The 22,106-nt window shown below is 47.2% G+C and overlaps 1 protein-coding gene and 1 pseudogene across 2 annotated transcripts in view; both read right to left on the bottom strand.

Moving 5' to 3' along the window:
* Window positions 1–3,874, bottom strand: part of ZNF592 (zinc finger protein 592) — a 37,391-nt gene extending 33,517 nt beyond the window's left edge. For both annotated transcript variants that reach the window (XM_010593802.3, XM_064267171.1), the window contains exon 1: window positions 3,766–3,874. The gene's annotated coding sequence lies outside the window, so the exon portion shown is untranslated. The remainder of the gene's footprint in view (window positions 1–3,765) is intronic.
* The window catches only part of LOC100659352 (proline-rich protein 36-like), a 65,225-nt pseudogene that overhangs the window by 4,545 nt on the left and 38,574 nt on the right, over window positions 1–22,106 (bottom strand).

Here is a 22,106-nt window from a genome sequence, read left to right as displayed (position 1 = left end):
CAACCTAAGTGCCCATCAGCAGATGAATGGATAACACTGTGGTACATACACACAATGGAATGCTACACAATGTTAAAGAATAACCATGAACCTGCAAAACATCTCACAACATGGATGAACCTGGAGGACATTATGCCGAGTGAAGTCAATCACAAAGACAAATACTGTATGAGACCACTATTATAAAAAGTCAAGAAAAGGTTTACACACAGAAAACATTCTTCATTGGTTATCAGGGGATGGGAGGAGGAGGGAGAAGTCATTGCTAACTAGACAGTAGAGATATACTAACTTGAGTGAAGGGAAGGACAATATACGACATATGGGGAGTCAGAGCAACATGACCAAGGCAAAGGAAGACACTGAGAGGAAGGCCAAGAGTAAAAGGCAACAATGGTAAATACTATTACATACACAATCCTGCAAGAACAGTAACAACAAACAAATTACAAGTGGATACATAGGCTGAAAAGGCGTGGGATGGTGTATGGGAGTACATCTATGAACGTATATAGGTTTGGCAGAGGGTATTTCTACATAGGCATTTGTATGTGCTGCAAATATATCCAAGTGTACAGTAGAACACACAGGGGACATAGTTATGAAAACTTCCTAACCATAACCAAACACCTCGAGGGACAGAGTCACTGGGCTTGAGGGCTTAGGACCATAGTCTCAAGGGACATCTAGGTCAACTAGCATAACACAGTCCATAAAGACAATGTTCTACAACCCACTTTGGTAAGTAGTGACTGGGGTCTTAAAAGCTTGTGAGTGGGCATCTAAGATACAACTATTGTTCTCTTCCCATCTGGAGCAAAGAAGGGTAAAGAAAAGTCTCAAGGAAACAATTAGTCCAAAGGACCAATGAACCACACGAACCACAGCCTCCACAAGCCTGAGGCCAGGAGAACTAGATGGCATCTGGCTACCAATAGAGGACTGGTCTGATCAGGATCACAGCAGAAGGTCCTGGGCAGAGTGGGGGGGGGGTGGGGGGGGAGGTAGAACAAAATTCAAACTCATAAGAAAGACCAGACTTACTGTGATCTGATAGAGACTATGGCCCTTAGACATCCTTCAAACCTGGAACTGAACCCACTCCCGGAGATCACCTTTTAGCCAGACAATAGACAGGTCTATAAAGTGAATAGGAAACCCCGGTGGTGTAGTGGTTAGGAGCTACATCTGCTAACCAAAAGCTCAGCAGTTTGAATTCACCAGGCGCTCCTTGGAAACTCTATGGGGCAGCTCTCCTCTGTCTCCTATAGGGTTACTATGAGTCAGAGTCAACTCGACGGCAATGGGTTTGGTTTTGGGCTTTTTAATAAAGCGAACAGTAACACCTATGAGGAAAGTGCTCTTCAGGATAATGAACCATGCCAGACCAAAAGGGCAGCATTTGCCCAAAAAAAAAGTTTAGAAGGCAGGAAGGGGGAGGAAAGATGGGTGAATGGAAACTGGGAACTCAGGGAGAAGTGGGTAGAGTGCTGTTACATTGAGGAGATTGAAACTAATATCACAAAATGTGAATAAATTGTTGAACGGGTAACTAATTTTGTTCTTTCACCCAAACCACATAAAATGTTCAAAAAAAGAAAAGGTGGAACAAGCTGACAAGCTCATCTGTCCAGAATTAATATTGTTCAAGGAAAGTCACAGATTCCCAAGCAGGTTTATTACCATTCAGGCAACTGGCAAATTTGCAGCTTTTCTTTTTTTTTGGAGCGGGGGAAGGGGAGCTTTAAAATTTTTATTATAGAGAGATCTTGAGTGGTGAGGAAATCTCACCAGTGGGAATGGGTCTACCTCAAGTGGCACTTGTCTATGAATCCTGGGCTCCTGCAGGGGCTGATTAAGTTAAATATTTTATCAGTGGAAAATGCCTACTGGTCAATGTTCCCACGATAAGGTCATCTGTCTTGAGGATAGGATCAGCATGACACTAGTGGAGAGGGAAGGATAACTCTGAGAACCATGGGGAAGAGGAAGGCACAGTATAGTCTTCAGCCTTAAAAAAAAGGGAATACAACTCTGTGAATATACAAAAAAACATTGAATTTACACTTTAAAGGGGTAGATATTACAGCATCTGAATTACATCTCAATAAAGCTGAAATGTTAAAAAAAAAAATAAAGAGGATAGAACTGGAGTGAGCTGGGATTAGTCAGGACTATAATGCGGACTGAGACAATAATAAAGGAAACTAGGTACAGACAACAAAGTTTAAAGAGAGCTGAGAACTTAGGAACTAATACTTTGTAACCTGTACCCCCTTTACCTTTCCTTACTTGCAAACAGATCTCAACACTAACTGGGCACTACGCATTGTTAGGAGGGAACAAGACCCAGAGACCTGAGAAAAAAGGGAGACAGGACTGCTCTTATTCACACAGATCCTGGAGGAGCTGCTCCCACTGTACTTTGTAAAGTGTCATCTCACGGTGGTGGATACCCCCAAATTTAAGGACGAAGCCAGCAGCCTCAGACCTTCTGGGAACCAAGCCTCCACTCCCTAAGCAAAGGGACCCAGAAAAAAGAAAGGGCTACTCTCTCCATGGGTAGCTGAGGGTACCACCAGTCTCACCTACCACAGACAAACTATTGACAGGCGTAGGGGACACACGGAGCACGCTCGTAGTGCCCTGCGTTCCCTTAGATCATCAGAGGAGTCTGATCACCAGGTCTTTTCTTCCACAGAGCCACTAGTGGGTGAGAACCGCTGACCTTTCAGTTAGCAGCCAACTACTTAACCACTGTGCCACCAGGGCTCCTTTTCAGAGGACTTCAGGAGCTGGTAAGGAGCCCTGGTGACTCAGTGGTTAAAGCACTCAGCTGCTAACCAAAAGGTCAGTAGTTCGGACCCACCAGCCACCCCGTGGAAGGAAGATGTGGCAGTCTGCTTCCGTAAAGATTACAGCTTTGGAAACCCTATGAGGCAGTTCTGCCCTGTCCTAGAGGATCACTGTGAGTCAGAGTCGACTCTACAGCAACAGGTTAGGAGCTGTAGGTCAAGGGGCAGTAGAGTTTCTCTCCCAGGAGCTCTGCGCTCTCACTTCCCTTCTCCTTCTCTCACCCTCCCCCCACACAAATTCTTCTCCTCCTAATCTCTCTCTCCTCCCCTATTTCTTTCTCCATAGCCCTCTTCCTTCTCAATCCTCTCTTCCCTCCTGTCAGAACTCTGGGAGGGCTCTTGCACCATGGCTGACCTACAGGCAGTCAGCCTTCTGAAGGAAAGCAGGAGCCCAGGCAAGGCAGCCTCTCGCCAATAACCCAGCACAGCAGCGGATCCAACGTCCAGGTGTCCATATGTGCGCCCTCTGTATGTGTCCCTGGTGGCCCAAGCAAACGGCAGAAGGTAATGTGTCCAAAGGAACATTCCTATGTGCCCTTCTGGTGCCAGACAAAATGGAATATTAAGAGTCCTCATCTTTTTAAGACCATTGAAGTGTTTACAGATAAAATGATGTGATGTCTGGGATTTGCCTCAAGATAACCTAGGGACGGAGGAAGACAGCAGGGAAGTATGTAAATGAAACAAGGTTGACCATGACTTGGTAACTGTTGAAGCTGGGTGAGAAATACATGGAGGTATATCATATTTTCTACACATGTGTACACTTCAACACACTAGGCACCGGGCCCTTAGCCAGCGGACCCAGTGTATCCAATTAAATATGCAATTAAATAACCAAAGGAAAGAATCACTTGTGCCCAAATTCTCCACAGTTCAAGGCCAGCTCAGGTCAGGCTAGATTTCATACCTTAGTGACGTTCTCAAAACAAGGATGCGGTGAACATTGCTGGGGGTGCAGAGCTGCGGGGAAAGGAGAAACTTCTATCCAGGCACATGATCTAGTTTCCAAACACCACCTAAGGGAAGAAAAAAAAAATTCTTTAAATGGGTCTGAAGGTAAATGTTAAACTAAGCAAAGATAGCTAAGAAACAATAATAATAACCCAAGCATAGGCCAGACCCTGAGAAAAATCTCTAAACCTAAATTCAAAGCAGGCCTCAACTACAGCCAAAGACAAAACTTCCCCAGCCTATTGTGGTGGTTCAGAGCATAGACTAAAAGAAAAAGAAAAATTTTCTTCTTTTTTACCTGGGTTCAAATCCCATTTTTACTACTTACTAGCCATGTGACCTGGGTAAGTTTCTCTCCCTCTGTGTCTCGGTTTCCCCATATGTAAAATGGGGCTGTTATAAAGAGTGAGTAAGTAAATATTTGTAAAATTCTTACAACACTGCCTGGCACATAGCAAATGCATGTGTTAAGTATTATGCCACTATCCTCAGTGGCCAACAAGCTTTACCTCAAAATGTTTCAGACTGCCCCAGCAGATTGCCGAATCCCTAAATGTCAGGCTGGTTGAAAGCATGCAGAGTAGAGGGAGGTCAAGGTAAGCGAAGCCCATTCACTACCCCACACAGCTCATCCTCCAGTGCTCAAGGAGCCTGCTGAAGCTGAGGAAGCAGAGGGTCAGGGAGTGGGAGTATATACAGGAGGCAGGGGCAGACAACCTGGGGGAAAGCCATAGGCTGGGGAGAGCCAGGTGCTAAGAAAGGAGAAATGGGAAAAGCTGGCAGAACTCATCTTTAAAATTAGGTGGTCCTCAACTGTAGCTGATCATTAGCGACACCTTGGGGGCTTTGGAAACTACCGGTGCTTGGCCACAACCCCTAGAGATTCAGATTTAACTGGCCAAGATTGAAAAACACTGATTAGTAGTCCATCGGGTACATGTACCTACAAATGCTAGAATAAAAAGCCTTATCCCCTGAATTTCTAATTCTGCCCATTCTCACACTAATCCTGCATTTCCTCGCTTGACTCCATTTTGGTCTTAGCTCTGACAGACCAGCATTTACTTAGGATTCTAAACAGAGACAGACTATATAATGTAAAAATTTAGAAGGAAAGGGAAGGCTCCACGCACTCAGCTTCTAGCCACACTGCCCTCTCCACCCCATTTCCACACCCCATTATTCCAATTGTACAGAAAGAAAATAGAGAAAACTTTTTTTTTCTCCTAAAGTTTTTCCTTTTCTCATTTTGGACCTTCATGTTTCAAAACAAAAACTAACAAGCAGACACTGTGCTGTCTGGGTGAGGACAAAAGTCAGCAGCTAAGGGTGGGGAGGCACAGGTCTCATGTCCAATGGTAAATAAGCTCTGAGGTGCTCCAGTGAGTGTACCTGGTTATTTATTCTAGGTTAACCTTGGTTCATCCAGCCACTGGGTTCTATCCAGTTATGAAGACTGTCTCCCATGTGCAATAACAGCTTGGCAGCAGAGCAGGGCTGAGAAACTTGACCATCAGGTTCACCGTCCGATGCTGACTGCTTCTCCCAGGTCACCCGAGCCACATACTCATGCGGGGTGGATTATCCAATAGGCAAGGTAAGCATAGTGCTTACCTTGCTTAAAAGTTCATCTGTCTTGGACAATTTCACATTTTTTCACCACATCCAGAAGTCTGCTTCTAGGTATGGCTGGCATCTGTCTCTCTCCCAACCCCACAGCACCTCTGTACAGAATCAAAGCCTCTTTTCAAGTTTATAATCCCTGACAGGGGCAGATGACCTAGTAACCAAGGTAAGCACAGCCTTGCTTATGCTTACTTACTAATCTGTAGTGAACAACTCCACCTGGGTTTCACAGTTTCAAACCCATGTGAAAATGTTCATTACAATAAGCACAGTGCTTTTGTTGCTTATTGGGTAATCTGCCCTGTACTACTCATGCTTGTATTTATATGAGCTTTACAGTTTCTAAAACACAATTCCTACTTCACAAGGAACTTGCCAGTAGTAGTACGGCCAGGACTAGCGCTGCCTCCAAAGACCAAGCTGCCCTTCCACTCAGGAACTCTGACCTGGGAGGTCAGATTCCACATTTCACAACACTCCAGAGTCTTCCCAGGGTACTACGGTACACGGCACAAATTTTCCTTCAGTTTGGTATTGAGACATTCACCATACCCTTTCCATAATTATGACACACCTTATGATGTTGTAAGACCAAGATTAAACAACACAGCTCTAGATTAGAGTTTCTTCCACGCCAGCAAGATGAAGGAACTCTGGAAAATCATTCAGTGTAACACACTCTACAGCCAAGAAAACTAAGACCCAGAGGGGTGAAGTGATCAAATAGGATAAAGTACAAAAACTGCGTAGAATTGTTATCGCTGTGAAAGATTACCATTGCTACTCCTGGCAGGGTCACCAGGGTTCTGCCTCAGCCTTCTCATCAGAGGGGCTGAAGTCCCCTTCTTACAGTTACCCAAGTGAAATCTCTCAATCAAACACCAGGTATAAGACGTATAACCATCAGACCAGGATTCTCAACCCTGGGTGCACATTAGAAACACCTGGGGAGCTTTTAAAAACACTGACGCCCAGTCCCATCTCAGACCAATTAAATCAGAATCTCTAGGGCTGAGGCCCAGGCACTTTTAAAAAATGTCCCAGGTGACTGACACGGTCTGGAGTTGAGAACCACTATCTTGGGCCAAGGTGTGGTCCAGGGCCCACTGGCCTCAAAATTCACCCAAATAGCTTGTTAAAAATATAGACTTCTGGAGCCCACCCTGAGACTCTGACTCAGTAGGTATGCCGTGGGACCCAGGAGCCTGAAGTTGTAACAGTCCCCAGGTGAGCCTAGTGCACAGGAAAGTTAGAGAACAATAGCATTAAGTGAGTTCTGGAAGTCACCCCTGTGATTCAGCTGAGCCTGGCTTCCTAGGGGCCCAAGCACCTGGCTTGGAACAACTCCCAGGTGATTCAGGCCTGATGCCCGCTCTTAGCTAAGAGCCACTCAAAGTCCCACTCCCTCAGCCACCAGGAGACTGGGCAACCCTTCCAGAATGAATGTGGATCCCATAACACCTCTGCACAGTGGCCAAGGGCTTCTCATCCCATTCAGAGCTAAAGCCCAAGTCCTAACCAGGACTTACAAGGCCTTGAGGATCTGTGTCAGCTCCTCTCCCTTACCTGCTGCTTTCCATCCCTCCCTCACACTCCCACTCCCTGGGACACACTGACTCCTTCCCTCACTTCTGCTCCCTGGGACACACTGACTCCCCCCCTCACAACTGCTCAGACACAGACTCCTTCCCTCACACCCGCTGGGATACACTGACTCCCCCCCTTACACCCACTCAGACACAATGACTCCCTCCCCCACACCCACTGGGACACACTGACTCCCTCCCTCCCTCCCGCTGAGACACACTGACTCCCTTCCTCCTGCTGGGTGGGACACACTGACTCTCTCCCTCACAACTGCTCAGACACACTGACTTCCTGGCTGTTCTTCAAGTTCACTGTGACCTCAGGGCTCCCACCTCCTTTGGATCTCTGCTCAAATGTCCTTTTTTCAGTGCAACTTCTCTGACCTCCCTATTTAAAATAAAAAATCTACCTCCCCACCAAACCTCCCTATCCTCCAGCCCTGCTTTATTTTTCTCCATAATACTTTTCACCATTTCTCATTCTTTATATTCACTGTCTATCAAAGGAGCCCTGGTAGCACAACGGTTAAGCACTCAGCTGTTAACAAGTTGGGGGTTTGAACCCACCAGCGGCTCCGCAGGAGAAAAGACCTGGTGATCTGCTTCCGTAAAGATTTATAGCCTAGAAAACCCTATGCAGCAGTTCTATCCTATCCTATAGGGTCTCTATGAGTCAGAATCAATTCCATGACACACAACAACAACATTGTCTATAAGCCCACACACACTAGAACATGAGTTCCATGAGGGTAAGATCTGTGTTTATTTTGTTCCCTGCTATAGTCCCAGTGCCTAGAAGAGTATCTGGCACATAGCAGGTCCTCCAATATTTATTCTAGGAATTATGAATAAATCAGAAATGCCAATCTCAAAACATGACTCGTACCAAAAGATCCGAAAGAAGAAGCTGATTATACCAAAAGCACTCCTCTGCTGATCTCATCTTGGCAAACGCCTTTTCAAAAGCAGGCTAGAAGCCTAATGAAACAGAAACCATTTAGAAATAAGTATTTCCAGTCAATTAATCCAACTCAAATGGGTTTACGGAGTCAAAGGCAATTTGTTCTGAGAAACAGATAAAACTATGGAGACAGAAAATGAAGTTGAAAGAAAGTGATCACACGAACGCATTTCAGATACCATCCTGGTGTATGCGTAGGTTCAGGCCAGAGAGCACTGGCAGCTACACCTAGACAGGGCATCGTTTTCAGCTGACCAGAAAGGACAGACAGGCTCCTACCTGGGGTTACGTCTGCGAGATGGAGGCCAGTGCAGAATATTACCCACCTGCTTTCCACCAGACCCATCAACCTGATAAACATCATCAACAGGAGGAGGACCCTTCCTTATCTCCTGCTGATGCCCCACCTGCTTCCAAAAATCAACTGAAACCACTGACAATACTTTAAACTCTACCAGGTAGGGAGTCGCACAGCAGTTGGGGAGCATGCTGCCATTACCAGATCTCACTGATGTTACCTGTTCCACCCCTGCTAACCGAAAGGTTGGTGATTTGAACCCACCAGTCGCTCCGTGGGAGAAAGATACGGCAGTCTGTTTTGGTAGAGATTTACAGCCTTGGAAACCCTATGGGGCAGTTCTACTCTGTCCTATAGGGTTGCTATGAATCGGGATTGACTCAATGGCAACAGGCTCGGTTTTGTTTTCTTTTTTTTTTTTGCCCCATGTCTGCTGACCCCTATACTGCTGACCTCTTTCCTCACCAGCTCTGGTCTCTCCCTGCACAGTCATCCTGCATGTCTAAGACACCAGTCTTCCCAAAGCACCGCTTTTACCACTTATTCTCTGATTGAAACTTAAAATCATTTCCTATAGCCTACCACAACAGGGCCAACCCCTGTGCCAGGTGCTCGAGAACCTCCATAATCCAGTCCTGGATCTAGGTCTATTCATTTTATACTTCAACCCCAAAGCACCAAATCACTGCCTTCCACCTCAACACGACCACCAGTTAAGAGATGAGACTGCGGAGACTGAAACAGACTAACTTCCCATTCTCCTTGCAACCAGCAGCCTCCATTCCTGCCAAGAGCATCCTCACTCTCCTCCACACCAGCCACAGTCTCTCCCCTTCCTCAGCTTCCAGCCACACCGCTCCTTCCACCTCATTTCCATAGCACATACACGACACACACACTCACACATACACTCATGCATTCAGTAAATATTAACTGAACACCTACTGTGTGCCAGGCCTTGTTCTAGTCACAGTGGGTGCTACGGTGAACAGGACAAAGTCCCTGCCCACATGGAGCTGGCATTCCAAAGGAAGGAGACAAACAAGCAAATCTAGACATCCGCCTTTCTCAACTGGGGTTCCTCATCAGAAATCAGAGATTTCAATGACTACATTCTCGATTTCGAAGCAAGTGAGGGAGCAAGCCATGTGAATACGAGGAAGAAGAGGTTCCAGGCAGAGGGAAGACCAAGTGGAAAGACCCTGAAGCAGGAGAGCACTTGGTACGTTCAGGGAGCACAAGCCAGAGGTGGGAAGCAGGGGCGGTAGGCGACGATGAAGACGGGAGGCGGATAATGCAGGGCCTGGGCGAGGACTCTGACTTTTACTCTGGGAAGAGAGGCTACAGGAGGACTTGGGGTAGCGGAATGATGCGTTCTGACGTACATTTTAAAAGGATCACGACCCTCTGCCTATACATCTCATTTGTCTATCATCAGGTAAAATTATGAGGGATTTATTTTCCTCTAGAATTTTCTAAACTCAGCATGTTTTATTTTTAATGAGGGAGAAAACAATCTTCCTAACCCTTTAAGACCCAGCTCAAATTCCACCTCTGCCTCAAAGTCCCCTGCAGAAGCACTAGCTCACACTGTACCTTGTGCCCCAGACAGCAGGACCACGCACGGTGGCCCCAGGGTCAGCAACGAGGTGATCCCACAGCACCTGCTGGCAGCAACCAATGTGTCTGAAAGTTCCTTTTGCCCCCCTGGCTTCTCTTCTGCCATGCAGCTACCTTCCTCCCTTCAGACATTCTCGTCCTCAAGTGTTACCTAGGACCCAGTCTTCCTCTCAGTTGACTTAATTAATTCCTGTTAATTAAAGCTACTGTTTGGTGATGAATTGCGAAGAGCATGACCTCTCCCAGGAGATAGATATATTTTAAAGGGGGACTCTAAACTGGAAATGCAAAAGGCTTCAAGACTCAGAGGAATGGAACTATAATGGTGAAATGACAGGCACCAAGGTTTGTATTTTGTGGGTAGGTGGCTACCTTCTCCTAAAGGGTCAGGGGGCTTATGGAAGCAATATCAAGGGGAGACAAGTGAAGCAAGGGAAGATGAGATTACATCGTTGCCACCACCTCCCTCCTCCCAAATGGCCATTCAATTCATTTCGGATACCAGAGGGTATTCTCCAGAGGTAATCTCAGCCATCTCAGAGGGGTGGCCTGTGAGAGTAACCACCACCTGAGAAAATAAAGCCCCCTCAGGACATGTCTGGTCTGGAAGCAAATTGTTCTCTAATTGCTTTCAGTGGGGGAGCTCCCAGAGGGCAAAGTTCACCTCACAGGATTCTTTTATGCCACAGGAACATCCAGCTCTGCGCCGGCCCAAGGAGGCCCTTTCATAGGCGTGTATATCTTATTGACCGATGGTAGCCCAGCTCAGAAAGGCTCTGCAGGATTTTAAATACAAGTGAACATTCTAATTAAGGATAACTGTAGTATTAATCACACGTCTAACATTTTTAAGGGCTTGAAGATTTACAGCCTTAATGAAGTATTAGGCAGTGAAACAGTTTTTACAACCCGGCCAGTTCAGTTGAGGTCTGGAGAGTGTATCTAACAAGGCGAGGGCAGAGAGCAGCCCTTCCCCACAGACCATAGCCCCAGCCGGCCCAAGACTCAGAAGAATTCAAACAGCTGCTCAGTGACCACTCCTAGGCTCCGTTCTCTGAAAATGCCAAAGCTCTGCCTCAGATGTGTTTGGTGTTTGAAGGCCCTGAATGGCCCTGAGATGGCTTGCAGGTGCAATGAACACCTTCCTTCACAGCCTCTCCCTCTGGCCTCACTCTGCCCTTCAGCTTGCTAAAGAAATGACTTCAACTTCAGGACCAGAATTGGCAGAAAGGGGTAGAATGCTGTAAACTGCAACAAACCAGGTAATCCCAGAGGGGCCAGGGCCCACTCGACTGGCTCTCGTTCAGCTCCAGTGTGGGTAAAATACGCCTACGCCCTGAGACTGGATATGGAGAAGGAGCATTCGAGCCCCTAGAAGGGGAAAATCCCAGGAACGCATGCAAGGCTGACGTATGGGAAGCCCTCTCCTTATATCCCCACGGCCCCCAGGCTGTAACACCAAGACCTCTAACACCACTCTGTAGATGGCAGGAGACTGAGTCCTATGGTCCATGGAGGAGGCCCAGGGCCACGCCCTAAAAGGAGTGATTTCTTTATGAGTACTCCTAAAGAAAATACCCAATAAATGAAGCTGTTGTTGTTGTCGTCAGGTGTCCTCAAGTTGATTTTGACTCATATTGACCCCATGTGACACAGTAAAACTGCCCCCCTAGGGTTTTATATGCTGCAGACTTTACAGGAGCAGATTGCCAGGTCTTTCTCCTAACGAGCCACTGGGTGGGTTCAAACCACTAAGCTTTAGGTTAGCAACCAAGCATTTAACCACTGCACCACCGGGCCTCCTTAAGAATGAAGCTAAAGGCTTCATTTCTACTCGTCAGCTCCTCCCAGCTGGGTGCAGCCCTGGTGCTCTGAATTTGGGTACTACTCCAGTCAGAGGTGCTAACCTAAGTCACCTGCCGGGAGAGCTGCCCCTATTGCACATCTCACAAAGGCATCTTCCGCTGAGAGTGGCTGAGGAGGTGCCTCCAACCCCAGGCAGCATCCCTCTGAGAAAAAGTACTAGAGGATTAGTTCTAAGCAATTTGGGTTTTTGCTTTGGGGCAGTCAACGTTTGTCTCCAAAATGAAAATAGATTTACTGTATGTTTGTTTCTATAAAAATATCTAAGCCTGTAGAAAATTCAAATGATAGGGGAGGAAATGTAAAGAATAAAGCAAAACCATGCCAATTCCACTACTTTGAGGTAAGGCGTTCTCATAATAAACTATTCTGTGGAGAGGAAGCAGGCCTATGCTGCCTTAGCGCTGGGGGGCACGTCTTGCTTCTTATTAGACCCGCGGATTTATTTTTGCTGAAGATCCTTAATGTCACCTCTGGCCTGTTAAAAAAAAAATGTTCAGAATCTCTGAAGCAGCTCCAATAATTCCGGAGTCCTCACAAACAGACATAACTTAAAGTCACATAGACCTCCTTTCCCTCACACAGACTGATTCAAGGCCAGGAGTTTATCTGTTCAGCAGACAAACTCCTTTATTTCACTAAGCGATATGTGATGGCAATCCTTCCCCAGCCCATCACACATATAGACATCGACATCCTTTTCATTGCCTAGAGTGTATTAATGAGAGGAATGAGCCACCCACCATTACCTCTTGAACACCAGTCTGTATGTTCATTTTTGTACAAATGATAAAAATGAAACCATTACAACACCTTCAGGATATGAAATGAAGAGGATTAAGGGGCTTGTCCAAAGCCACACAGTGAGCAGGGGACAGTCCATAAGTGCTGGTGGCTCTGAGGAATGACTGTGGTAACACCAAACTCAAAAGGTGTTCACTGACTTTTCTATGAATCTTAAAAATGCTGTGATAAGTCACTTCAATACACACATACACACTTCCCTGCTGCCAAATAAAATGATTGGCTGAAGTAGCACCCTTGGAAACATTTCTCAAATGTTTTTAAAAGTAATTAGCTAGTGGCTATCATATTCTATACCTCTAGACAAAGAAGGGGGAGGACATTATACCAGATGTTCACAAATGGAAACATATACAGATTTGGGGAACACACAGTTGCTCTACCTCATAGATGTCAACAGTCAGAATTCTCTCCTGTTCAATATGTTACTATCTTTGCTAGAAAAGAAAAAGTTAAGACAACGTGTATGTATAAAGACAAATACGGTCTATGGAGATAAAGGTCTATGGCAATACAAATACCAGAATACTAAAAGGTTAACTGTAGCTCTAGGTTGTAGGATTATCAGTGGGTTTTTATTTCCTTTTTGATATTGATCTGCAGTTCGTAAATGTTCTACATGAATATGTATTTCTTGTGTAATTCTTTTTAGAGTTCTAAAATGAGAATAATCCACAATCTAGAATAATCCACAGTCTTGGTCTATCTGGATTTTATTTTTCACTGTAGAAAAACATAGACTCAACACTCTAGAGGGTCCACTCTTCCCAGTATTGCAAAAATAAAGTGTATGACAAACCTCTAACCTCATGAAGATTCCAATCCAATAGGCAAGCTCACTCTCACCAAGCTGAATGGAGAGCAGAGGTTATTACTTTCTTCTCTGTCTCTAACATACAGAGAAGATAAAGATCCTAAATCAATCTCTCCTTTTCAAGTGCAACCAAAAGCCCTGTTCACTCCTCCAAGAGTTCACAGACCATTTGCCCACAACCACCTCTTAGCCACAAAATTACACACATCATTCAGAATCTGAACACCTTTTCCATTTCTAGTGAACCTCCTTTTCCCGTATCTTATTTCTAAGAAAGTTATTCCTCCTCTTAAGTTTCACAAGCACAGGATCCCACCCAAATAATACAGAACAATACATTCCATCAGTTATTAATCATTGTTGACTACACTGTCTGCTGTTTCAGGAAAGATTGTGTTAACAGAAAAGGTTAGTTTTCACATGAAGTCCAAGAAAAAACAAACAAGAATTGAGGACAAGTATTTGTTAGTATGTCCTAGCCCTGGCCAGAAGTGAGGGGGCAATGGCCAGAGGACAGAAACATCTGTCATTCTGCAGTTTCATTTCTCATGGTCAGTTAATACCCTGAATTTAAGCATCAGTCTCTTCCAAGTTTGGTTAGTGAGTCAGTCTCCCTGGGCCCAATCAACTCTGAGTTCCCTACAAAACTGAATTTCTTTTCTCTGAAGCTGAGAACCAGATCCTGAGGCATAGTGATCCCACCAAAATAAAGCTGCCCCTGGGATGACATCTGTCTCTACACTCTAACTGCAACACCCACCACAGGATGTATCTGATGCATACAATACTCTTTGCTAGCTCCCCGTGGCTTACAGAATAAGATCCGAACTCCTTGACCTGCCTTTCACAGGCCCAACTCAGCTTTCCAATCTCATCCCAGACAAACCCAGCCCTCTATGATTCCAGGCTTCCACACATACTGCTCATTCTACCTAATCAAACTAAATCAGTTGCCACGCAGTTGATTCCAACTCCCACGATCCCATGTGTCAGAATAGGACTGTGCTCCGTGGGGTTTTCAATAGCTGATGCTTTGGAAGTAGATCACCAGGCCTTTTTTCTGAGATGCTTCTGGGTGGACTCAAACCTCCATCTTTTGGTTAGCAGCCAAAATCATTTGTACTACCCGGGGGACTCTTATTCTCACTACCTAAAAAAAAAAAAAAAAAAAAACAACAAAAACCAAACCCGTTGCCGTCGAATCGATTTCGACTCATGGCAACCCTACAGGACAGAGTAGAACTGCCCCATAGAGTTTCCAAGGAGCAGCTGGTGGATTCGAACTGCAAACCTGTTCTGGTTAGCAGCTGAGCTCTTAACCACTGTGTCACCAGGGCTCCTGCCACTACCTAGAACGTCCTTAAACCAGTACAGCTGCTGTTGAGCTGATTCAAATTCACGATGAACTCATGTGTGTCAGAGTAGAATTGTGCTCCATAGGGTTTTCAATGACTGATTTTTGGAAGTAGGTTGCCGGGCCTTCCAAGGTGCCTCTGGGTAGACACGAACTCCCAACTTTTCATAGCAGCTACGTGTTAACCATGCACTACTTGTCAACTCCAGAATGTCCTTAACTCAATATTATTTGCCCGTGAAACTCCTAATCTTCCTCCAATTACCAGTTCAAAAGTCACCTCCTCCCTGAAGCCTTCCTTACTTCCCCAGGCATTTAGCTCTTAATGCTCCCAACAGCTCTACCACCACAACTCGTTAGAAAAACTTGTCAGGTACGTTGTATCTATACTTTGAGCTCCTGGAAGGCAGAAACATAATTCACTTTGTATCCACAAATCTTAGTCAGGCTTGTTAGGGGAAAGCCATTAATGTTGAATGAATAATTACATGGAACATGGCATTTAATTATTTAGGAGAAAAGGAAGGGAAAAAGAGTCACAAAAAATTCAAGGATTAAATTATTAATTTGTTTAATCTCATCCAAAATGAACATAATATAACTGAAACATAGTGGGGGTGTTCAAAATTTTTTAAACAACTTTACCAACTCACATCTGAGCTAAGTGCTAAATGTTTTACATGGATTAGTTAATTTGATCCTCACAACAACCCTGTTGAGATACTTTTATCTACACTTTACAGATGAGGAAACTGAGGCACACAAGAGAGGTTAATAATTCAAGATCATTCAGTTAGCAAGTGGGAGAAGAGAGATGTAAAGCCCAGCAGCATGGCTCCAGAGCCACTGGGCTCTAGAATCAGGCCAATCTGAGTTTGAATCCTGACTACCTTACAAAAGTGGTTTTGGATAAGTGATCTGTCATCTCTGGGCTTGTAAAACGGGTACAATAACTCCTTTCTCTTAGGGTGTAGAGGGGATTATGCTAAATATGATAACGTGTGCAAACATCTCTAAAATTTGTCCTCCCACCCAGCCTAATACCAAAACCAAACCCACTGCCTTTGAGTTCATTCCAACTCATAGTAACCCTGTAGGACAGTGTAGAACAGCCCCATAGTGTTTCCAAGGCTGTAATTTTTACGGAAGCAGACTGCCACATCTTTCTTCCATGGAGTGGCTGGTAGGTTTGAACCACTACCCTTTCAGTTAGCAGCTAAGTGCCTAACACTGCGCCACCAGGTCTCCTCTCCTAGCCTAATGAAAACCAAGAACCAAACCCATTGCCATTGAGTCAATTCCAACTCATAGTGACTGTAGGACAGAGAAGAACTGCCCTATAGAGTTTCCAAGGAGCAGCTGGTGGATTCAAACTGCCTGCCTTTTGGTTAGCAACCTGAGCTCTTAACCGCTGTGCCACCAGGGCTCCCCTAGCCTAATAGGTAACCTACAAATGCTAATCCATTTTCCCTTCCATTCCTAAAACCTGGTGGCATAGTGGTTAAGAGCTATGCTGCATGTCAGCAGTTCAAATCCACCAGGGCTCCTTGGAAACTCTATGCGGCAGTTCTACTGTGTCCTATCAGGGTCACTATGAGTCAGAATAGACTCCAGAGCAATGGGTTTTTGTTGTTTTTGTTTTTTTTTCCTAAAAGCTAACCAAAGTAGCACTCTCTGAGGGAAAGGATCTCTCCCAAACAGCCTGAGGCTTTCCAAAACAGATCAGGTAGAGTTAGGACACAACACAGAAAGCTTTGCCTTACCTGCTTGATTATCTCAAAGACTATTCTCCATCCTACGGCCTGGTACCATTTAAAATGTAAATGTCATCCTGTCACTCACCAGCTTAAAACCCATCAAGGGTTCCTAATTACACTGGGGATACAATCCCAATTAAGGAGGGAAGGCATTCTGCCCCCAAGGCCTCCAAGGCCCCCTGTGACCTGACCCAGCTCACCTCTCCACACTTATCTTCTCTTTCCTTCTCCCCCTCCAGCTGCACAGACCTCTTTCACTTCCTCCAACTTGCCAGGCTCCGTGCTGCTCCACACATGGTTAACTCTTCACCCTTCTTCAGGTCTCAGCCTAAACTTTGGTTCCTCAGGGAAACCTTCCCTGAGCCCCCAACCCAAATCCTGGCCTGTTACTCTCTCACCACACTCTTCATCTTGCTTTCCTTGCACTCATCACAGTTTGGAATTACTAATTTACCACTTCCATCAAGGCTTTCTTCAAAAAACACCTACTCAGGAGGCCTTCCTAGGCTACTGGTAACATAAATTCAACCCCCTATGGAGCTGTAGTTAAGAGATCAGGTACTAAACACAGTTTGAATCCACTCCTGGGAAACCCTATGGGGCAGCTCTACTCTATCCTATATGGTCACTATGAGTTGGAATGACTTGATCGCAAGGGGTATCCCTGATACCTCAAATCCCTCTTCTCTGCCACTTTTTCTTTTTTCCTCCTTAGCACTTTTTAACAGACTATATTTTTATTATCTATTTTATTTATTGTCTTCTATCCCCCAGTAGACCGAAAGCTTCAAAAGGGCAGTCATTTTTCTTTGCTTTGTTCACTGCATCTAAAACAACACCTGGTGCATATTTGTTGACAAGTTGTTGTTGAATAAATGTGTTTATTTTTGAGCTGTGAGCCCAACAAGTTAAAACATACGTCTTCTGGTTTACCACCTTATTCGAAACACCTAGCCCAGAGCCTGGTACACAGTAAGTGCTCAGTAAAAATATTCTGAATGAATTAAAGTCATGTCCAGTGGAAAAACTGGAGAATGAGCAAAATATGTGCACTAGCACCATGCTTCCTTTCCTTCACTGTGTAATGTACCTGTAAGGATGAGGAAACAGCCCCCTGAAATTCCACCAAGTACCCACAAGGCTGGGCATCCGTCTGTCCACATCTTGTGTGCCAAGCCACTGTATACTCTGACAGCAGCACCCTGCAGACCCTATACGAGCTGAAAGCAAGTGGGCAAACCCTAGGCCAAATACCATCTTACCCCCAAGCTCCATTATCCCACTTGCCAGTCCTATTCTGAGCTAGTCCTGGTGCCAGACTTGCTTGCCTAATGGGCCTGTGGATTTATTCCAATCCAGGACTTTCAATGCCACCTCTGGCCTACTACCCTGAGCAGTTTCAGTAATCCTGGGGTTTTCAGGAGCGGGCATACCTAAGGTTATATGGACCCTCCCCCCTCACACACGCTGATCCAAGGCCAGGAGGCCATCTGTCCAGCAGACGCTCTCCTGTCGTCCCTCGGGTCACATTGAACCTCTCCCCCCAGGTTGGCAGGAAGAGCCTCTGCAGAGAGAGAATGTCCACGCTGATCAACAGGCCTAGTTACCCCCTCAGTACCCCAACTCTGGAGCTGGACTACCCGTCTACTCGGGGAGAAACCTCTCCCAGGGTCAGAACTTGGGGGGAGGGGACGGGGAAGCGACCGAGGGGCGCGGAAGAGCGTCGATCTCCGAAGTGACTGCCCCATGACGGGGCCAGCTCTCCGGGCGGAGGGGACGGTCAGGCTGACAGGGCGTCCCAGCGGGGGAAAGTGGCACCGTTATCCGCGCCCGGGCGGGGGGCCGCGGGCTGTCGCCGAGGGCGGCCGCCTGTCCCGCGCGGGGAGGACAGCGGCGTGCCCGCCCGCCTGCCAGGCTGGGGAGCGGCGGGTCGCGGCGGCGGAAGGGGCAGGCGGCCCGTCAGCGGGGGCGGGGTGGGGTGGCGGCCCGGGCCCGCCAGGCGGCGGTCGGGGGAAGTGGCTGCCGCCTAGGGCGGCGGGCAGGGTCCGCCTGGCTGCAGGGCCGCGGCGCGGCGCGGGCTCGGTCCCGGCTCCGCTCGGCTCCGGCTCGGCGGGGGGCGGCCCCGGCGGCGGCCCGGCCCGCGAGGGGCGCTTACCTGGCGGCGGCGGCGGCTGCAGGCCCCGAGCTCGGCCGCGCGCGTCCCCAGCGCCGGCTGCGGGAGCCACAACATGGCGACGGCGGTGGCGGGCGGGGCTGCGGCTCCGGGGGCGGAGCGGGGGCGGGAGCCGGCCTGGCGGCGGGACCTGGCTGGGGCCGCGGGCGGGGGGGCAGGCGGAAGGCGACTCGGTCCTGGGCACCGGCCCAGGGCGCTGCGGCGGAGGGGCTGCCCCGGCCTGGGCCCGGCCTCTCGCCTCCCGCCCGAGGCGGGCGGCGCGGCGCGGGCCCGGCGGCCGCGGCGGCGGCGGCAGGCGGAGCCGGGGGCGGTGCCGCGCGGGGTGGGCCCCGGGCCCCCGACCCCCGCCGGCCCCCGACCCCCGCCGGCCCCCGCCCGCGCCCCCGCCCGGCCGGCGGAGCACCCTGGGCGGCCCGGCCCGGCGCCCGCTCCCTGCGACCTGGGCCTCTGGCCCTCTGACGCGCCTCCCGGACAGGGGTCTTCGGTGGGGGCCGCGGTCGCCCACTAGAGGGACACGAGCTGCCTGCCCGGCTGTCTCGCCTCAGCAGACGTTGAGCGCCTCTGGAGCCGGGACCGGGCCCTCCTCACTTACCTCTGGCACCGTAGTGGGGCCTAGTAAAAGGCTGTTAAGTGAAAGGAGGCAGGGGTGGCGCACTTAGTAGGTGCTCCCTAAATGTTTGGCCATTGTTGGATCTAAAGACGTAGAGCTGGGTGTGAGGGGGCTCTGACATGTTGCCTCAGGCAACTGTGGGACACGCAGCGAACGGAGTTGGAGGACTGGCAACGGGTGCCTCCCTGGGGCGGACTAGGAGAGCTCTCAGGGTTACCGGGGAAGCTGTGACTGTGCAGGGTGAAAACTCGGAGAGGCGGTCAGGCGCCCAGGAGGGTGCCCAGCAGGATCTTCCAAGAAACAGGCGTACCTGGCAAGGGGGTCTGCAACCCTAAGGCGGCAACCGGGCCCTGGTGTCTGACAGTGAGCACTCACAGCTAATCATGGAGGAATACCGGGAAAAGAGATGCCAATTTGCAAGAGGGTGGAACTAACATTTAGCCAGGGCCTGCTGTGCACTAGGCACCTAGCTGAGCACTTGGGTAGAGGAGTGTGTCGTGTCGTTGGTGAAGCAATGAAGGCAATAAAGGGTGGAGATTCTTTCCAGAAGTTTGGCAGTGAAAGGAAGGAGAAAGTAAGCCTGTAGCCCAAAGGATAGTAAGAGTAAAGGAGGTGGGTGGGTGTGTGTGTGTGTGTGGGTGGGTGTGTGTGTGTGTGTGGGTGGGTGTGCGCTCGCGCGCTCAGATAAGAGATAGGATAAGAGATAGGATAGTGAATGGAGCAAGATCCAAAAAAGGAAAAGGAGATTAAGGGCGGGAAGAGAGGAAAAAGCAGAGAAGAGGCACACCTCTTTCTAAAACATTTAAAGGATTCATAAAGATAGAAATGTTTTGAGGTAGGTAGGCATGCATATGAAAACGTTTTAAGGGTACACGAGCCCTGCATGTTTCCATGGATCAGCTGTGTGGATGACCCCCAAGGTCCTCTACAGGCCTGATGGAGTCATTATCTTTTAAAACTTAAGTACAAGGTTTTGGCTCAAAACCTCATCTCACTTAAAGCGAGAGACCCAGCATACCTGCCAATATAACCGAAGATTCTCGGGGGAATTTACATTTCTCCTAATTATCTCTGGCCCCAATTTCCTGTTTCCAAAAAATACTGTATTGTGCTCTTTCAGGAAATTTGTCACCACGCCCTGGGCGCCACTCCATTTATACTGCCCCAAAATACTTCACCATGAATGTACACGAGGAAAATGCCCAGTGTTATAAGATTGTTAAATAAATTACAGTTCATTTGTAGCCATTAAACATCATGTCGAAGAAAAATATTTAATAACATGAGAAATGCTTCTAATTAAAAAACAGAAGATAACAATACCAATTTGTAATTTAAATACACCTACGTAACACACAGGGAACCCTGGTGGCATAGTGGTTAAGTGCTACAGCTGCTAACCAAAAGGTCGGCAGTTCGAGTCCACCAGGTGCTCCTTGGAAACTCTATGGGGCAGCTCTACTCTGTCCTATAGGGTCGCTATGAGTCGGAATTGACTCAACGGCAATGGGTTTGGTTTTTTGGTTTATGTAACATGCGTAAGTTAAAAAAAAATGGAGATTTTATTTTCTTCTGTGACTTCTGTATTTTCTTATGTTTAGAGTGCATTTATATTTCTCTTGAAATCAAGGAAAATGATATTTTAAAGTATATTTTAAAAGTATTTTTAAGAAAGGTATTTTTTAAAAATATCTGTGGAACAACCACTTTGGAAATTGATTTGGCACTTCCTTAAAAAGCTAGAAATAGAACTACCATACGATCCATCAATCCCACTCCTTGGAATATATCCTACAGAAATAAGACCCTTTACACGAACAGATATATGCACACCCATGTTTATTGCAGTACTGTTTACAATAGCAAAAACATGGAAGCAACCAAGGTGCCCATCAACAGATGAATGGATAAACAAATTATGGTATATTCACACAATGGAATACTACGCATCAATAAAGAACAGTGAGGAATCTGTAAAACATTTCATAACATGGAGGAACCTGGAAGGCATTATGCTGAGTGAAATTAGTTGCAAAAAGACAAATATTGTATAAGACCACTATTATAAGAACTTGAGAAATAGTTTAAACTGAGACGAAAACATTCTTTTGTGGTTACGAGAGGGGAGAGGGAAGGAGGGTGGCAAAGGGGTATTCACTAATTAGTAGATAAGAACTACTTTAAGTAAAGGGAAAGACAGCACACAATACAGGGGAGGTAAGCACAATTGGACTAAACCAAAAGCAGTTTCCTGAATAAACTGAATGCTTCGAAGGCCAGCATAGCAGGGGCAGGGGTCTGGGGACCGTGGTTTCAAGGGACAATCTAAGTCAATTGGCATAATAAAATCTATTAAGAAAACATTCTGCATCCCACTTTGAAGAGTGGCTTATCTGGGGTCTTAAATGCTAGCAAGCAGCCATCTAAGATGCATCAATTGGTCTCAACCCACCTGGATCAAAGGAGAATGAAGAACACCAAGGACACAAGGGGATTACGAGCCCAAGAGATAGAAAGGGCCACATGAACCAGAGACTACATCATCCTGAGACCAGAAGAACTAGACCATGCCCAGCTACAACCAATGACTGCCCTGACAGGGAATACAACAGAGAACCCCTTGGGGGAGCAGGAGAGCAGGGGGATGCAGACCTCAAATTCTCATAAGACCAGACTTAATGGACTGACTGAGACTAGAAGGACCCCCGTGGTCATGGCCCCCAGACCTTCTGTTGGCCCAGGACAGGAACCATTCCCAAAGCCAACTCTTCAGACATGGGTTGGACTGGACAATGGGTTTGAGAGGGATGCTGGTGAGGAGTGAGCTTCTT

The sequence above is a fragment of the Loxodonta africana genome, chromosome 13 (assembly GCF_030014295.1).
Source record: "Loxodonta africana isolate mLoxAfr1 chromosome 13, mLoxAfr1.hap2, whole genome shotgun sequence".
NCBI classification, from domain to species: domain Eukaryota; kingdom Metazoa; phylum Chordata; class Mammalia; order Proboscidea; family Elephantidae; genus Loxodonta; species Loxodonta africana.
The sequence above is the reverse complement of the archived record's forward strand: the minus strand, read 5'-3'. Positions and strand labels throughout refer to the sequence as shown.